Consider the following 21192-nt stretch of genomic DNA (forward strand, 5'->3'; position numbering starts at 1 on the left):
CTTATGCTCTAAGATCAAGAATTGACAAATGGGACCTCATAAAACTGCAAAGTTTCTGTAAGGCAAAGGACACTGTCAAAAGGACAAAACACCAACCAACAGATTGGGAAAGGATCTTTACCAACCCTAAATCTGACAGAGGGCTAATATCTAATATATACAGAGAACTCAAGAAGGTAGAACCTAGGGAACCAAATAACTCCATTAAAAAGTGGGATACCGAACTAAACAAAGATTTTTCACATGAAGAACTTCGGAGGGCTGAGAATCACCTTAAGAAATGTTCAACATCATTGATCATTAGGGAAATGCAAATCAAAACAACCCTGATATTTCACCTCACACCAGTCAGAATGGCTAAGGTCAAAAACTCAGGAGACTGCAGATGCTTGGGAGGATGTAGAGAAAGAGGAACACTCCTCCACTGCTGGTGGGATCGTAAGATGGTGCAACCACTTTGGAAATCAGTCTGGCGGCTCCTCAGAAAATTGGGCACGGCACTTCCGGAGGACCCTGCTATACCACTCCTGAGCATATACCCAGAGGATTCCCCAGCATGCAATAAGGACACATGCTCCACTATGTTCATAGCAGCCCTATTTGTAGTAGCCAGAACCTGGAAACAGCCTAGGTGTCACTCAACAGAGGAATGGATACAAAAAATGTGGTATATTTACACAATGGAATACTATTCAGTCATTAGAAACAATGAATTCATTAAATTCATAGACAAATGGATGGAGCTGGAGGGCATCATACTAAGTGAGGTAACCCAGTCTCAAAAGACCAGTCATGGTATGCAATCACTGATAAGTGGATAATAACCTAGAAACTTGGAATACCCAAGCAATAATCCACATATTAAATTACAAGTAATTTCAGAAAACTGGTTTGGTGAACTTGGCTTCCAAGGAATTATTCCCAAAAGGAATCATGTCTGGAACCTTCATGTCTACTGACATGAATGCAAAGGGATACATATAAGTATAATAATGACCAAGATTACTTCCTCTTTTCTTCACCTGTACATAGGACCTCAGATACAGAGCCCCAGGCCAGAGAGTGCTTCAGAATCCTCCAGAGGCAAAAAATGAACTGAAAAGCAAATGCTGTTTGAAGTACATGTGCTCTTTAATAGTAGCTACATCAATGATATGTGATATGTTCATGAAATTTTGATATGTGAGAATCTGTGAATCTGATGCTTCATGCTGCATTTTTCTAAGGCATCTATATTGATGAAAATTGAAAGATGTTCTCTTTGAGTGTGTTTTGTTTGGTTCTGAAGCTTTCCTTTCTTTTTTGCCATTTGAGTGACCCCAGATGCTTTTGGAGAATAAAAGACACAGAAAATTATTTAGGAGATAAAGATGTTGATTCTTTATTTTCCATTTATATAAAGAATGGTTATGTGAAGAATGATTACTTCAGGGATAATCTAGACAAGCTGTAAGTACATCTTTCATTTATGCATAAATGCACATTAAGCATTTCAGGGACAGGGAATGAGAGAAAAGAACCTATGAGACTTCTTGCTCATTTACCCTATTTTTAGGGTATAACTAAATGTTATTTTGTTTCATGGCTGGCCATTTCAGTCCTTATGGTAGTTTAAGATATAGCTTGTTTATTGTCATTTTTGAATAACAAACCAGTTAGGTGCTGAGTGAATGATACTACTGATCTTGCTCTTAAATATTTTGCCTTTATATGACAATTTCCATCTTCTGGTTTCATATGATGCTAGTATATGCTGCTTTGTTTGTGGCTAAATGCCTGAGATACCTAGGGTCCAGGTTAGTTAAAACTGGTGGTTTTCCTATTGGGTCACCTTCCTTCTTAGCTTTTTCCTGCCTTTCCCTTGTTCAACCACATGGATCCCTGAATTTAGCCTAATGGTTGTATAGAAATATCTGCATCTGTCTTAGTCATCTTCTTGTTGGGCATCTTAGAGAATAGTCATGCTAGGCTCCAGTCTGTAAACACACAATTTCCCTTGTTCAACCACATGGATCCATGAATTTAGCCTAATGGTTGTATAGAAATATCTGCATCTGTCTTAGTCATCTTCTTGTTGGGCATCTTAGAGAATAGTCATGCTAGGCTCCAGTCTGTAAACACACAATAGCATAAGTAATAGTGTCAGTCCTTGGAGCCCCCATTGAGATGGATCCAAATTTGACCAGGTCACTGGACCTTTTTTTTAGTCTTTTCTCTATATTTGTCACTGAATTTCTTTTAGACAGAAACATTTCGTGGTCAGAATTTTTGACTATGGGATTGCAACACATCCACCCATATTACACCCTTTCTTTCTATTGGAAGTGGACTCTTCAAGTTCCCTATGGCCAGTGTTTGACATTTCATCTAAGGAAGTTAAATATTGTTTTCTTATGTTTATGTATGAGCCTTAAATAAATGGTTTTCCCAATTCTTTTAGCGTGAAGAGGTACTGTGTTTTGTCAAACACCTTTTCAGCATCTAAGATGATCTTGTGACTTTTCAGTTTGTTTTCTGTTAGATTATGTTAATGGATTTTCATATAGTAAACACAACTTGAATTCCTGGAAGCTTTTGAAATTAACTATTGTACTAATAAGTATAAAGTCTACAGCATATGATAGATATTTTTCTTTTGGTGTAAATTTGTAGAGAAATTTATAGTAACTCAGTGAATAATTCAAATGTCTTTCTTTGAAAAATGAAATATTTTCCTATTTTCTCCCAGAAGTACCCTACCTTGTGGTATCTGCTTTTAAAATGAAGTATATTACATATTTTGAGGTATCATAGAATGAATTATCATCATATTTAAAACCTACCAATAATTCTTCCAGATGTATGCATTCTCCCTTGCTACTACATGCACTCTTTTAAATAACCAAACAATTCTACTTTGCACAGCAGATAAGCTCTTATATTTATGGCCTTTTATTACACAAAGTTTAACTGCCAAGAGGATACAGTTTTGAAGATTACTGATTCTTTATCATTTAGCATTTTCCCTCAATCACCACTATCCATTGCCTATATTAGTCTTTCTTTTTATCATATTCCATGCACATGAACTTTTTCATATGTGAATATAATGGCATTATATGGATAATAAAAGCCTAATTTCTAAATAGAGTAAAGAAGTTTGAAAATTCAAAATGTCACTTCACTTTTGTGCTTACAAGTAGAAGACATTGTGTTGTATTGGAAATCCTCATCAGATAAACTCCAAACTTTCCACAGATTAAAGGGAAATCACAGAACTGTTTAGTAGACAGTCACCAAGCAGATTAGAAAATATGGCATCAATGATGATGGGAAAACAAAACCAACAATATTTTAAAAATGTGAAGTATTAAATATTGTATATAGAAATCATTGACTATGAAATTATTTAATAATATTCTCTTACAACTGTATCACCAGTGAATTTTTTTGTCTATCCCCCATAGGGATAAATAATTTAGCATTGAGATTTCTACACAATATTAGACATAGATGTATTTTTATTCTTCTCCATGAATCCATACATTTTAGCCAGTATCTTTATTTAGTACAGGTTCTATATTCTAGCGCAGTTTTCTGGACTTTTTTATCTAAAAAAACTTTGTGTGTCCAGAGATGTGTGTTTCTTTCTAGGTCTTTGGTTGCATTCTATTTCTTAGCCTCTACCCCATCAAGCCAATTTTATTAATAGAGGTGTGGAGGACAAAGTAAGGTCAGAAATAACTACTAGTTATTTTATTATTTAGGAGTGTTTTAATTATTGTTTTTTTATCCTAACCTGTAGTTTATAAAGAAAATTCAATATCACTTGAAATATTAAACCTGCTTTCATCACCAATCAAAGTGGATTAATTAGACACCTCAATTTTAAAAGTGCATAACAATCTCTAGTACAGAATGGCAGTCACTTTTAAAAAGTATTACACACTTTCAGTTATTTCTCAATAAAAAATCCAGCAAATAAAGGAATGAGACTAGAATAAAAGTTATTAAAAACTAAGAATTTGTCAATAATAGAGAACATAAAACTGTTAAGTCAATTCAATACCAGCCTTCAAAAACCACAAGTTATGAACAGTTACAAAAATATTTACTGTAGCCCCAAAGAATTTCAGAAAATACAGTTGAGGCAGAAGCAAACTACCCATGTGCAACACCCTGAATATGTAACTGTTAAATAATATTATAAAACTCCTTAAACATGTATCAAAGCAAATATATCCACTTAAATTAGGTTTAATAAATGAGAGAAATTAAAGTTAACATATTAGAAACAGAACATATCTGTACATATCTGAACCAAATAGAACCCAAGGACAGTTTCGCAATACCCAGTGACTGTAGAAGAAAGAATGAATTAGTACAACCTAAAAGTAAATGTGACGCTAGAGGAGCACAATCCAAACCAAAAGATTGGTTTTAGTTATAATCAATTGTATATTACTCAATTTGGACAGCCTTAAACAGAAAAATGAAAAGAGATATACTCTGTAAAACAACGAAATAAATGTAAGAATTATTATGGTATTTGGATTGCCTATGAATTCGATAGAATTTTGCAATTGCTGATATAGAAAAATTTGGCTACCATTTCTTCATTCCAATATGAAGGGTGATGACATTTTTTAGTGCTGATTCTTTAAAAAAAGACTAATATTCTAGATTGTAGCTAATTCTTATTTCTATTCCATATATGTTCAGTATAAGGGTAAGGAGTTGTAGTCATGGGCAGATTCAATGTTGGTTCAGCAATATTTTTTTTGTTTATAGAAAGCACATAGATATTTCACAGTGTTCAAGAAAAATTAGATGGAAGTGAAGAAAATTTAAAAAATAACCGATTCTTATTAATATATAATTCTTATTTGAAAAACTATTAAAATCATAGAAAGAAAAAAATTATAAAGTGTCTAATTTCAGAACACAGTTAAAGAAGAGGTCAACAAAAAAGATAACAGGGCTGGAGAGATGGTTCAGCGGTTAAGAGCACTAACTGCACTTACAGAGTTCTTGAGTTCAATTTCCAGTAACCATGTGGTGGCTCAGTGCATAATATATTTGTATATTTTAGATACAAGATAAGATCAAAAGAATAAAGTTCAAGTTATCAAATTTAAAAAAAAAGCATTAAGAATGTTTTTGCAGGTCTCACGTCCTAATACCTCACAATAATGCATTGTATAACCATATAAATGTGTCATAAAAATCCAAGAAGATTTACTTAACCTACCTTGAGTTTTATTTAAAATTACCATAATCAGAACTTATATCCCCCATGACTGATGTGCTCTGTTTTCAGGGTGACACATAAGACCATCCACTTGATTTCCTCTGCTTATTTTGCCATTGAAGAAATCAATAGGAATGTTCATATTTTACCCAACATTTCCCTATTAGTTAAAGTAGAATGTAACATAATTGAGGATAATATGGAAAAAGTTTGGTCCTTGAAAAGAAGGGAAATCATTCCTAATTACTACTGTAAAAATCAGAGAAGATATTTAATTGTACTTACGGGACCTATATGGATGGCATCTTATGTACTTGGACCATTCCAGTACTTCTCTGGAACTCAAGAAGTAAGCAACATAGAGTTACTTTTAAGGAAATGTTATCTTTCTGTAGTCTGAATTGCAGAGTACCAAGGTTAAATAAAATTCAGAGAATTTATTTGTAGCTATTCTGAGCTATTGAGCATAAAGTTTAGACACTTTCAGTGTCAAACTTAACAACTTTATGACAAATGGGCAGCAGAAGCAACATAATGTGAAATATTTATTAGGTCACTTACCTTTTCTGTAATTGTATAGCAATTCACAGGACGTTGGATGTGATTTTTATAATAAGATGAATAATCAACACTTTCTCACATTTCTAGCATTTGCTCTGTCAAAATTAGATTTTAGACTGTGCCCTCTGCATTCCATATTCTTCATAATGATGATTATGCTCAATATCTTTCAGCTTTATTGTGGTTATTTTCATTTTCTAAGTGACAAGGAACAGTTTCCTCATCTCTACCAGATGTCTCCCAAAGACTCATCTCTAGCACTAGGCATAGTGTCCCTAGCAGTTCACTTTAGATGGAACTGGGTAAGACTGATAATTACAGATGATGACCATGGAATTTAATTTCTTTCTGAATTGAGACCTGTAATGGAAAGAAAGACTGTCTGCTTAGTATTTGTCACTATTATCCCAAATGATAAGATGTTATACCTTAAAATGGGTCCAAAGTATTATCATTAAATCATAAGGTCATCAGCAAAAGTTGTGATCATCTATGGGAATAAAGAATCTCCTGTACAATTTAACTTCATACTTTGGAAATTTAAAAACATTCAGAGACTGTGGGTAAGTGTTTCACAATTTGATATGATCACAATGATAGGCGATTTCATGTTTAACTCCTAACATGGGACTACTATTTTTTCACATAAGCAATCTGAGATGTCTGGTTTTAAAAAATTTCTGCAGACAGTACACCCTTCTAACTACAGTAATGACATTTCTTTTGCTAAACTGTGGTGGACTTACTTTAAGTGATCTTTACAACCACCTAATTGTACAACACTGAAGAATTGTGTAAACAAAACCTTATTTAAATGGTTATTTGTGCCACCCTTTGGAATGTCTATGAGTGAAACATGTTACAACTTATACAATTCTGTGTATGCTGTGGCTCACTCACTTCATGAGATGCTTCTGCAACAAGTAGACACAGGCTTAGAACATGATGGAAATGTATTGGAATTTAACTCCTAGAAGGTAATAATTCTTACACTGAATGGCATATATATCATAGAGATGGTATCCATAAAAGAAATGATGAATTTAAAATCCTGTAAATAAGCAAAATTTATCTTAAATACATGTATTTAGGGTCCTTTGACTGCATAAGAAGCACATCATATTAGTGTCATACTTTAGGTTATAGCCAACAATTACAGCCACGTGAACATTTCACAGTCACAGTTAGGAAATTTCCTCTGGTATTCCAATCATACAGGAATCTCATTGCTTTACCATCTGAAATATTTTTCCTATGCATTTAGTAAATGAAATTAAGAAAATGACTTTTTTATTTGAACAAATTTTTCTATGTAATGCATAGAATTCAAAAAGTTTCACATACTCTTTCTGTATTTTGAACAATTAAGTATTTAGTTTCCCTAACTTATGATCAAATAATACTATTGGCAGAAAAAATGAATAATTTCTTACTATGGTCCAAACAGAAAATGCAAGTGTCCATGTGTAATGGCATCAAATTCAGTTTAATAAATGTATTTGTAAAGCATAGTGCAATCCTAAGTGTATATGCAATACATGTTACTTTTTTCAGTAATGAATGCTTCTGAAAAATGTAGATTTTAGGCTATGAGTGATAATGGATATAAGTAATACTACCAACTTTATAATTTCTTTACTAATGTGTATGCATAGTTGACACTAAAATGTAAATATGTTTTAGATGTTCTCTTTTCTGAAAACAATGCAATTTCTAAATCCTGCTGGAGACCTAGTGAATATGAGCCAAAATAGAAAACTGCATAAAGAATATGATATTTTCTATATCATGGATATTTTAAAACAGGAAGGACTTAAAACGAAAATAGGAATTTTTACTGGTCATTTTCCAGATTGGCAACAACTGTTTATATCTGATGAAATGACAGAGTGGGCTACAGATATCAAGCAGGTAATTTAGTTTTCATTTTAATGTTTAATATGAAGAAAAACTACCTATAAACTTGTGTACTTTTGTTATGGAATAAAAATTTTAACATTTCCTCATTTATTGACTTTCGCCATCCTAGACTCTCCTTCCCTCTCTCCCTCTCCCTCCTTCTCCCCCACCTCTCTCTCTCAATGTGTCTGCCTCTGTCTCTCTCCATCTATTTGATTTATCTCTTATATTCTTTCTAATAATTGTTTCATGTTATAAAAAACAAATATTCATATAGGTTTTACCATTAAAAATAAAAACAATGTAATTTTGATTTGTATCATGATATGGTTTGTAAAGGGAAATCTTTAATTGGCTTCACTTGTGAATCACTCCAGTATTTTGACACACATATTAAACTGTTTATTCCTACAATGTATCTAATTGTGTTCAGATTCTAGCCTCCACATGTAGTGTGCCTTGCAGACCAGGACTTAGAAAATACTTACAGGAGGGAAAGGCGTTCTGCCGTTTTAATTGTTACCCTTGTCCAGAAAATGAAATTTTCAACATTACAGGTAAGGATATGATATCTCAAAGTAATAAAATTGCTTTTATCTCTCAAATGCACATAGTTTTCCAGATTCCTTTGCAAAAAAGAAAAGACAAATAAGTTGAGAAAATACATCAGAAACACTGTGATTCGAAATAAAATACTCTAGGCCTTGGACTATATTTTTTTGTTGCATAACTTTAGAAACAATGAATACAATAATTCTTCAGAGTACTAAAGATTAAGCATTTCTTATAGTTCTATGGTTCAAAATGTTAAAGATGTAGATAATTTGCTTTTTATGTTTTCAATATCCAAGGAATTTTAAAACCATCACTACATGTTAATCGATGTTATATCATGTTTTAGAATTATGAGTTTTTGAATTGTGCCATCAGATATCAATACTATCAATGCAAATTTTTATTTACAATTGCCATCTAGTTCAGATGAGTTTGGAGTTCAACATCTAGAACTCTGTATAAAAGCTTTTATTCTAAAATTCATATGTAGCATCCACAAAGATATCATAATTAAGTAGGTAGTGTTATAAATGTTGAGGATAATTAAAGCTTTGAAAATAAATTTTCAAATTAGTAATGTATAAGTGAGAAGGAGTACAGTATTACCATCTATTGCAAGGTATAGAAATAGCCAGACCAAAAAAAATAAATAAAAGTTAAAGAGTCAGGCTAGTATGCAAACGGTTCCAAGTGATTTGCATATGAGGATTATGAAAATGAAGTACTTATTTGCAAAGCTACTCTAAAGTATTAGTAAAGTTTCACTGCAAAACCCAAAGACTACAGTAAGAATTAAAACACTTAAAGTGATACAGAAAATAAATTAATAAAACTTTTATTGATTCAAATGATATTATAGCACATGTATCAAAATCAAATAAACAGTTAAATTTATTGACTTTTGAGTTAGTTGAGTACAAGATTCTAAAATAAATTTTGTCAAATATTCCTTTGTTCCTATGCTTTTCCTTTTTATGGTAAATAGGCTCTTTTCTCATACAGTGCATCCAACCATGTTTCTAATCTATCTACTCTTCCTGGCTTCTGCCAATTTCACTTTCTCCCAGAACCATTTCCTTTCTATTTTATGTTCAGAAAAGTGTGTACATCCTGAAGAAGATAGTTAAACAGGACAGGATAAGATACCATAAGACAAGACAAGTGTCAACATAAGAAAAATGGACAAGGCAACTCAAAAGGAGGAAATGAGCCTCAGGGGTCCACAGACATTCAGAGATATACCTGCTCCCACTGTTAGGAGTCCCACAGAAACTCAGACTAACAGCCATACTGTATATCCAGAGCACTGGTGCAGACATACTCAGGCTTCTTGATAGATGCTTCAGATATTGTGACTCTCATGTGAAATTTCTGCCTAGACCAAATGGTAGAATATGTTTTTTGTGGTGTTCTTCATTCCCTCTGTAATTTTTTTTTTATTTTTCTACACTTCTTCTGAAGGGATGAACATGATAAAAATTTCTAATTTAGTCTCTATTCATGCCTGGATCTGGGTCTATACACCTGCTCCTATTGCTTAAGAAAGATTTTCTGCTGATGCCAGGATGCAGCATTTGATATTTATATCAACTGATATATATACAACAATGATATATTTATATATAAGAATAATTCCTTAAATTGTTTTATAGAAGAATACTTTTTGGAATTTGTTAGTTCTCTGGAATATCCATTGTTCAAATTATGACCATCATAGTAGGGTTGAGCATAACTCCTACTTGAGGAGTGGGAATCATGTTAAGTCAGCCACTGATTGTTCATTTCAACAAGATATGTGTTTCAATTGTCTCATTGCATTTGCATCCTGGACATATTGTAGGAGAAGTGTTTATCAAGTAATATAATGCCTGTGTTTATTGTTGCACAGCTTTTAGAATACAGCTTCAAGTCCATACCAACTACAAATTTCCATATTCAATATTCAGATTCAAAGTTGTCATCATCAATGGTGCCATACTATTAGGTTTCAAATGGTTACCTTCTGAGGAAGGAAGCATCAACATGGGTTGTTTACAGATTTTCTTGTCATCTATAAACCAACAACACAACCATTTTAACCCAGTGCACCACTTTCCTGGTTGCCAAAGAGAATAATTTTACCTCTGTGATCTCAAATTTTCATGATCACCAGGGCCATCCTCATAGTTCCAAAAATGTTTCTCCTGTACTATATTTCTACATTTTCAACAAAGTACCATAAAATTCCAGTTGTTTATTCTTCTCTCTCCTGCTATAATACACAACAGACTACTTGCTCTCCTGTCTTCTTCTGCCATCAACAACAAAAATGACCTATTTTGTTTCCTTATCCCAGTAAGACTCATGCTTCTCTGTCCATAAAACTCATTACCTAGCCCCTAGGGGTAAATGCTTTCTTTGTATTTATCATTTACTTAACAGTTGATACAAAATTTTTTTTTTCTGGTTTTTTGGATTTGGTTTTTTCAAGATAGGGTTTCTCTGTATAGTCTTGATTGTCCTGGAACTCACTCTGTAGACCAGGCTGGCCTTGAACTCAGAAATCTGCCTGCCTCTGCCTCCCAGAGTGCTGGGATTACAGGCATGTGCCACCACCACCCAACTTATACAAACTTTTAAATGAATAATACTACATCTGAGGATGAGAATTTTTTCCATCATTTGTCATGGAATTACAATGTGTCATTTTGTTTTTAATAACTAAATAATACTATATTGTGCAAATGTATTTTATTTCTTTTATGCAGGCTTCAGTTGAAGTACATTTACTTCTTTGTTCTTTCTGGCTATTTTGACTATAGACACAAAAACAATTGAGCAATTTTCCTTGGGGTATGAGAGAGAACTAGGAAAATATACAAAAGTGCTATACTTGTATTTGTTATTAGATCTATTCATTGTTTTTTGGCAAACATATATATATATATGTTTTATAAGTTTGTATTCCTATAAGCAATTGAGACAAGTTCCCTTTTCTCCACATGCTTACTTGCATGAGCTATCACCTGTGTTATTGAACCTAGCCACTTTTACATGCTAACATGGAATCATAATTTGGATTTGAATTGCATTTCTATAATGGCTGAGAATGAAACTCTATTTAAGAGTTTCAAGCCATTTGAGAGTTCCCTCTTTAGAATTCTTCATTTAAATATGTACTTAAATATTAAATTGGATTTTTTAGTTATGCAGTTTCTATAGGTCATTGTATATTTAAAATATTAGCTTCATTTTGAATGTAAAGGGGGTTAAATGTTTTACCAATCCTTAGGCTATGGTGTTGTTTACTATTTTGTTGTCCTTTGCTATAAAGATGATATTGATGTTCAGTCATATAATGACTCAATATGAATTGCTGGTGTTAGTGCATGGCCTATTGATCTTATGTTCAGAAAGTCCTATATTTTGTCAGCACAGTCTTGTGACAATTCTCTTACACTCATGTATAATGTGCCTGGTTGTATATTAAGATCTTTGATGAAATTAGACAGTAGAATTGAATATGGATAAATTTGGATATATTCATGTTCCACATTCCGACATTCTGTTTAACCCACACCATTTTTAAAAGACTTTTTCTACCAGTGTGTACTTCTGGTTCCTTTATGCAATGCCAAGCATTCATAATTATGTGAATTTATCTCTCATATATTCAATTCCATTGCTCAATGGGCCTAATTTTATGTCCATATCTTGCAATTTGATAATTCTATAGTACAATTTGAAATAAAAAATGATAATTCACCTAGAAGTTGTACTATTTTTCAGGAAATCTCAGGTAATTACATGATGTTGGAAAGTGATTCTTCAAGGTATATAAAAATTAAGAAACACATTTTGATGAGATTTATTGAATCTACACATTGAAATTGAAAAGATGGTTATATTCAAATGATACAAGACAATGGAAAATCTTTCTACCTTCTGATAGTTCTTAAATTTATTCCTTCAACGTTTTGAGGATTATGGTTTCCTTTCAAACATTCATTAGTTTATTTATATTTTCAAAAAGATTTTTTATATTATTTGAATATATTATGAAGGGTGGTTTTGTTCTCTAATTTCTTCTTCAGTCAGTTTGTTTTATATATAGGGAAACTACTGATTTTTGTATGTGTGTGTGTGTGTGTGTGTGTGTGTGTGTGCATGTGCATATGTACATGTTAACCTTGTATCCAGCAATTTTGGTAACAATTTATATCATCTTCAGGTGTTCTCCACTGGGATATTTAGGGTTACATGTGTTTAAAATCATATCATTTGTAAATGATGCTTTGACTTTATTTTCTATATGTTGTATTGTCCTCTTGTTCTAGATAAACCACCAAGCACTGAAATGAATAGATAAGACAATAGTTGATGTGGCTTGATCCTGCCATTAATTAATTAATTAGTTAATATATATATATATTTAATGGATAAATATATATATATATCTATATATATATATATTTAATGGATTCTGATGCTGCCCCTTTCCTGGTCCCCATGTCAAAGAATCCCTAATCATCCTAACTACCTCCTTCATCTTTGCGAGATAGGGACCCCTAACCCTGCCACAAAAAGTTTCTGCATGGCTAGGCTCATCCTCAATGACTGAGACCAGAAATGGCAGTTATGAAGTTTGAGCTGAAAGTCTGCTATATATTTGAAGTGGGTCTTGGCCAATCTCATGTATGCTCTTTAGCTGATATGATGGCTCAATTTCTAAATTCTTGCAGGGGGAGCAATTCAAGAGTGTTCTCCTTTGACAACACCATTACTAGAATGTGGTATCACATGAATTTTTTTATCTTAGTCAATTTGATGTATGTAACATGCAATTTCTGGGTCATTTTCATTTACATTTCTGTGATGACTAAGTATGTTGATCCTTTTTTTTTTTTTCATGCTTCGATACTATTCCAGGTTTCCTCTGCTGAGAATTATCTGTTTGACTCTGTATGCCATATTCTAATTGGATCATTTGGTTTCTTGATGTCTAACTTCCTGAGTTCTTTGTGTATTGTTGATAATAACTCTACATCATATGTAGGGTTGGGGAATGCAGTTTTACATTCTGTAGGCTTTCCTATTGACAGTTTCCTCTGCCTTACAGAGGCCTTTTAGTTTCATCAGGTCCAATTTGCTAGTTGTTTATCTTTGGACCTGAGCCACTGATGTTTTGTTCAGAAAAAAAAAAAATTGTTTCTTGCTCCATCAAGTTTAAGGATATTTTCCATCTTCTCTTCCATTAGGTTTAGTATATGCAGTTTTATGTTGAGGTACTTGATTCATTTGCACTTGAGTTTTGTTCAGGATAACAAAGTTCCAGATAGAGCAATACCATTTGTTAAAGATGCTTTCATATCTGCATTGTAAAGTTTTGTATTCTTTGTCAAAAATCCAGTGTCCATAGGGCTTTGGTTTTAAATGTTGTTCTTCATTTCAACCTTTTGACTACTCTGTCTTTTTCTACATTTATATCATGTATTTTTAAATTACTATTACAGTGTAAATAGCTTGAGGGATGCTGATTCTTCAGTTTTTTTCGTGTTCAGATTTATGTTTCATTATTTTTCTTCTCCCTTTTCCTTTTCTGTGTGAAGTTAATAATTGTTTTTCAAGGTCTCTATAAAGAATTGTGTTAGTATTTTGATGGAAATTGCATAATTTCAGTGAATTTATAGATTGCTATTTCAATATGGCCTATTTTACTATTAATCATATTAATTCACGATCAATGGAGATGTAACCATCTTCTGATATTTTCCTTAATGTTTTTCATCAGAGAATTTATGTTCTTGTCAGGTATGTATTTCTCTTGCTTGGGTAGTGTTTTAGTTTATATTTTGTGTGTGTATCATAAATAATATTTTTGCCATAATTTCAATCTCAGTGCACTTATGCTTTTTTTTTATTATAATGTGATTACTATCTTTTTTGAGGTAATTTTCTATCAATCCATTTTGCTGAATATGTTTTTCAGCACTTCTCTGGTAGAATGTTTTGAGTTACTTTTGTATACTATCATATCATTTGTGAATAGCTACACTTTGAGTTATTCCCTTCTAATTTGTATCACTTCCAAATCCTCTCATCACATTGCTCTAGCTAGAAATTCAAATACTAAGTTGAAGTAATACAGAAAGATTCAAGGCGCTTGTTTCATCAGAGATTTTAGTCAATTTGTTTTATTTGGATTCTCAAAACCCAAAACTTCCAACGATTTTTGAATTGAGAATTTTTGCATCCGTGATCTTAAAGGCAATTGGCCTGAAATTCTCTATGGTTTTTTTTTCCTGCATTTTTGTGTACTTTATTTATCCCGGTTACTATGGCCTCACAAAAGTAACTTGGCAGTTTCAATTTTATGGAATAAATTGAGGAGTATTGATATTTATGTTACATTGAATGTCTTTTATAATTCTGTGGTAAAACCACTGAGACACAGACTTTACATTGTTGAGAAACTTTAAGTGACTCCTTATATTTCTTTAGGTGTTATAAGACTATCTAAATAGTCTTATGGTGTCATTTAACTTTAGTAAGTGATATCTATATAGAAAATCACCAATTTCATATAGATATTCCATTTTTTTTGTCGTACAGCCTTTTAGAGTAAGACTTAATGATTTTTTTTTTTTGAAATCCCTCAATTTCTATTGAGCAGCCCTGATAAAACACAGTTAGTGTTAGGTAATAATTCAGGGTTATAGATATGAAAATAGATAATAACACCACAGTGTACAGATAGCTTCCTGGGCCTTTTGCTGATTAAGGCATATTAAAATTATAATTGCTGTGTGTGATTTTTTTTTGTCCTGGAACTCAATATTTGTAGTTGGAGTAGAAATACCAGGTTGGGATTTAAATTTGTTTTACAATAGAAGCAGCCATTGAAATTCCATGGCAAGACAGGTGAGACCCTCAGAATTGTGATGGAGGAAGTAGAAAGAGTGTAAACAGTCTACAGGGAGTCTACCTGTTCTTTTGAAAGATGTGGCCTATGGAAAAGCAGGGTTTGTCACTCTTGAACATTGAAAATACAGTGTCCTTTGCCTCACAGATACTTTGCAATTTTATGTGATCCCGTTTGTCAGTTCTTAATCTTAGAGCATAAGCTATTGATGTTTTATTCAGGAAATTTTCCCCTGTTCTCATGTGCTCGAGGGTCTTGCCCACTTTCTTTTCTATTAGTTTCAATGTATCTGGTTTTATGTTGAGGTTCTTGATCCACTTGGACTTGAGCTTTGTACAATGGGATAAGAATGGATTGAACCAAAGAATTTACATGGAGGGACCCATGGCAACAGTCACATGGGTAGCAGAGGATGGCTTCATCAGACATCAATGAGAGGAGAGGTCCTTCAACCCATGAATACTCACTGCCACAGGGTAAGGGAATGCCAGCTCAGAGAATCTGGAGTTGGTCAATAAGTGAACATGGTAGGAGTATGAGTTATAGTAGTATTCAGAGGGGAAACGAGGAAACGGAATAGCATTTGGAATGTAAGTAAAGAAAATATCTAATTAACATAAAAGGAAAAAAGATATACTTTTATAAAAACTATAAATTGTTGCCATGGTTAAAAAAAGGAGATTGAACATGCAACAATATTATATTTGATTCCACCTTCTACAAATCCTCTTCCCATTCTTCTTTTCCCTTGCCCATTTGATGATGCTCCAACCCCAACCAGGGCCTAGAACAGGCATTGTATGCTGTTATTTGGTGGCTCAGTCTCTAGCAACTCCCTGGAATCTTGATTACTTTAGCCTTCTGGTCTTCTTATGCAGCCAATCTCTGATACACATTCTTCCATTCTTCTCCTAATTCAAACAAGTGTCCCCAACTTCAGTCCAATATTTCTGTGTAAGTTCTTGCCTCATTCAGTCAGTTGCTGATAGATTCCTCAGAGGACAGCCATGCGAGGATTCAGTATATATGCATATCATAGTATCATAGCTGGCACTAGCATTCAGTTAGAATTATTTCCAATTTCATTAAGAACCACCAGATTGATTTCCAGAATGGTTGTACCAGTTTACAATCCAACCAGCAATGGAAAAATGTTCCTCTTTCTCCACATTCTTGACAGCATGTGTTTTCATTTGGGTTTTAGATCTTAGCCATTCTGATTGGTGTGAGGTAGAATCTCAGGATCATTTTGATTTCTGTTTCCCTGATGACTAAGTATTTTGAGAATTTTTAATTGCTTCTAGGACATTGAAGATTTTACTTTTGTGAAATCTCTGTTCAACTTTGTACCTCATTTTTTAATGGGCTATTTAGTTCTTTGGAGGTTATCTTCTTGAGTTCTTTATATATGTTGGATATTAGCTCTATGGAAGAAATAGGATTAGTGATTTTTTTCCAGTCAGTAGGTTGTCAATTTTTCATATTGATGGTGTATTTTAGTTTACACAAACTCTTTAGTTTCATGATGTCCCATTTATAAACTCTTGATTTTATAGCCTGAACCATTGGTGTCCTGTTCAGGAAACTTCCCACTGTGCAAAAGAGTTCAAGGCTATTTCCAACTTTCTGTTCTATTAAATTCAATGTATCTAGTATGAATTGAGGTATTAGACTCACTTGAACTTGAGCTTTGTGTAAGGTGATAAATATGGATCAATTTTTATTCTCCTATATAGAGAATTAGATCAGCACCATTGATTGAAGATACTTCCTTTCTTTTATTTTCCAATGTATTTTTGTTTTTATTGTTTTTGTTTTTTGTCAAATATCAAGAATATAGGTTTTGGGGTTTACTTCTTGACTTTTGATTTTATTTCATTGATTAACGTGTATTTGTCTGTACCAATTCTTTCCCAGTTTTATTACTAATTCTCAGTAGTACAGCCCGAGTTCACGAAAGGTGATTTCCACTGGATGCTCCTCTATTAAGAATTATTTTGGCTGTCCTGTTTCCTTATTTTCCATATGAAGTTGAAAGTTTTTCTTTTCATGTCTATGAAAAATTGTGTTGGAATTTTGACGGTGAAAGCCCTGAATCTGCTTTTGGTAAGGTGGCCATTTTGCAATGTTAAATGGCTACTAATGTGTGAGCATAGGTGATCTTTCAATCTTTAGAGTTCTTCAATTTTTTTCAGAGATCTGAATTTCTGGTTGTTGAGTTGGTTCACTTTTTGCAAAGAGTTATACCAAGATGTTTTATACTATTTTTGGCTATTGTAAAGAGTACTGTTTTGCTAATTTGATTCTCAGACTGTTTCTCTTTTATATAAAGAAAGCTACTGATTTTTGAGGTAATTTTTTATCCTATCACTTTGTAGTATACAAACTACTTAATTATTTTTTAGTAGGTAAAAATAAAACGGAGTATTTGAATATGTCTACTCACCAATTTAGATAACACTGTATGGCAATTTGAAGAAGGAAATACAAACTGAAACCAAATGTACAACTTTCATTGCAGAGTCTCTATACATGGAAAGTAACATCACTTTTCACTTTATCTATTAGCTTAATTTGATTAATAAAACTGATTGTACTATTGTGTAATCCAGAAGTACAAATCTGAAGGGAATCTCAAAAACCTTCATCTCTACATTCTGTCGAGATTATTTTTGAGGCATTTACCATTATTTAGACTATAGTAGAATTTTTTTCCATAACAAATCCTTTATTACTAAAGAAAACTACTTCAATCAAATGTGGTCATTTAAATTGCAGAGCAACCAATAAGAAAACACAAAAAAATATGCTATGTTTCATAAACCTCTTAAAATATTGTACACATTCAATGTATCTATTACAATTCTTGACATCACAATTCATTATGCAAATAAACTTACAACAAAAATATAACAGTTTCTAAATATCATGGTGGCTATAAAAGCACAATAACCATGAAAACAAGTGACACAGATTCTCAATGATGAAGTGGAACTCAGCATCCATATGTCACTAGTGATTTGAAATGTACAGTCACTTATACTATGGCAATTTTATTTCTTTTTTATTTGTTTTAAGTTTTTTTCCATTTTTTATTGGAAAAAATATATTCTTTTTTGTATAGTTTCCTTTTTTATTAGACATTTTCTTGATTTATGTTTCAAATGTTGTCCCCTTTCCTTGTTTCTCCTCCAAAAACCCCCTATCCCATATCCCTTACACTGCTCACCAACCCACCTACCCCCTACATTAGCTGCCATGCTATTTCCCTACACTGCATCGAGCCTTCTTAGGGACAAGTGTCTCTCCTCCCGTTGATGTTCAACAATGCCATTCTATGCTACATATACAGCTTGAGCCATGGGTCTGTTCATGTGTATTCTTTTGATGGCAGTTTATAACATGAGAGTGTGGGAGTACTGGTTGGTTCATATTGTTTTTTCTCCTATGGAGCTGAAAGCTCCTTCAGCAACTTTGGTTCTTTCTATAGCTGCTCAATTGGGGACTTTGTGCTCAGTCCAATGAGCTAAGAGTTCCCACCTCTGTATTTGTCAGGAACTGGCAGAGCCTCTAAGGAAACTACTAGATCTGCCTCCTGCCAGCAAGTGCTTGTTGGCATCTATACTAGTTTCTGGGTTTGGTGACAATATATGAGGTGGACCAACAAGAATAGCAGTCTCTGGATGGCCTTTCCGTCACTCTCTGCTCCAGATTTTGTCTCAGTATCTCTTCCTATGGGTATTTTGTTCCCTCTTCTAAGGAGCACCAAAATATCCATTTTGGTCTTCTTTCTTCTTGAGCGTCGTTTGGTCTGTGAATTGGATATTGGGTATTCCAAGGTTCTGGGCTAATATCCAATAAAACTACAACAATGAGAGTACAACATAGGAAATCTTACATAAATAAGTAAAACTGACAGATACTGTACCCTAACATAATTCTCACATTTAATAACACAACTGAATGTAATAATTTTTAATGTAGAGAAATTAGGTGATAATTTTTAATATTATCTCTTCCTGCATTGACATTAGCAGTGCTATTTATGATACTTTTATTCTGGAGATTATAATATGATTACAGTATTCCCTATCTTTCCTACATTAATGCCTACACACCCTGACTTATACTTTTTCATACTTATATCATTTTTTTATTAAATGCTCTTACACACACACACACACACACACACACACAAACACATTGGTATATGCATCACAGGGAAAAACAAGTTTACTCACTCCACAAATTCCTTACTTATCTATAAATCTCTAGGCTAGAATTTTGCACGATATTCTTTACTTTCCCCAATGTGTCATTTGTTTGGTTTTGTTTTCAGCCAGTTCAGATTAAGAAGCCCTTGAATGTTGAGATGTTAATGTGTGTTACTTGCAACATTCATAGAAAATACATACTCATATAAAACTCTCTGGTCCACTAGCTCTTAAACTCTTCAAACCTTTGCTTTTACAATTTTCTAACCTTAAATGAGAAATTAATGTTTTAGATGTATCCATTGTACATAAATACATAACTCTAAATTTTTATTAACTATGATATTCTCTAACAATGTCTCCTTCAAGGGTAAGTTTAAATAATGAATGGTAAAGATCATAAATATTTGTGTGAGTAAGAACAAGTGTGTAGAACAGAGCCAGGGATTATAGTGGTTTAGTAAAATGCTGGTTCTAAGTTCTTCAATGAGACATGAAGTAGAGTTTCTATGTACAAATATCTGCTTGATACCACATGTAGGACCACACTTTATGCTGACCCATCTTTTTCCAAGTCCTTCTTTAATATAATATACATAATCATAAGTGAAATTGTGTTATTCTATGATCAATCTAAGGCATATTATTATAGAAACATCAAAATTATGCAACAGTACAATGTTGTTTGTAAAACATATAATAAATATTTTGAGTATATTAGATAAAAATATACAAAACTTGCATAAAGAATAAAAGCTTTGGAAATTAGGATCACATCTTATAAAGCTGCCATAATTATGTTTGCATTTAATATAAGATCTCAGTCTAATTTAATTATGATTTTCTCAAGCCTAAGTTTTTATATATCTTGTGTTTGTTCTAGAAAAATGAAATCTAATAGTTCTTCCATTCCTGTACTAGATATGGACTAATGTTAGAAATGTCCAGAGGATGAGTATGCCAACATAAATCAAACTAATTGTCTCAAAAAAGTTGTGATATTTCTGGATTATGAAGAGCCTTTGGGAATGGCTCTGGCAAGCATGGCTGTGTTCTTCTCTTTTCTTACAATTATTTCTCTCTGTGTATTCTTGAAATACCGCAACACTCCCATAGTTAAGGCCAATAATGAAACTCTCACCTATGTCCTACTCATTTCTCTCATATGTTGTTTTATCTGTTCCTTGCTCTACATTGGCTACCCAAGTATGTTCTGCTGCATCCTACAGCAGACCACATTTGCCATTGTATTTGCTGTGGCTGCCTTCAGTGTCTTAGCCAAAACAATTACTGTAGTACTAGCTTTTAAGATCACTGTTCCAGGAAGAAGACTGAGATGGATGTTGCTTTCAGGGGCACCTAATTACATCATTCCCATATGCACCCTAATCCAAATGATTCTCTGTGGATTTTGGCTGGGAACTTCTCCTCCATTTGTTGATGCTGATCTACACATGGTACTTGAACACATCATCATTGTTTGCAACAAAGGTTCAGTGCTTCTACTGTGTCCTGGATTACATGGACTTGCTTGCTCTAGAAAGTTTCACTGTAGCTTTCCTGGCCAGGAATCTGCCTGACAAATTCAATGAAGCCAAGTTCCTGACATTCAGCTTGTTTGTGTTCTGTAGTGTCTGGATCACCTTCCTCCCTGTCTACCACAGCACTAAGGGCAAGGCTATGGTTGCTGTCGAGGTCTTCTGTATCTTAGCCTCCAGTGCAGGGATGCTTCTTTGCATAATTATGACATTTTTTTGTTGAGACTACAAATAAATTCTTTTCATGAGTTTATGAAAATACGTGTAAAAATCTGTAAAAATTAAGTAAATGTA

General features: G+C 33.1%; 1 pseudogene; it reads left to right on the forward strand.

Annotated features, from left to right (window-relative positions):
- The first annotated feature begins 1252 nt into the window (after positions 1 to 1252).
- LOC127685761 (vomeronasal type-2 receptor 116-like) lies at positions 1253 to 21183 on the forward strand (annotated as a pseudogene).
- The last annotated feature ends 9 nt before the right edge of the window (positions 21184 to 21192 follow it).

The sequence above is a fragment of the Apodemus sylvaticus genome, chromosome 1, assembly GCF_947179515.1.
Source record: "Apodemus sylvaticus chromosome 1, mApoSyl1.1, whole genome shotgun sequence".
Lineage (NCBI taxonomy): Eukaryota > Metazoa > Chordata > Mammalia > Rodentia > Muridae > Apodemus > Apodemus sylvaticus.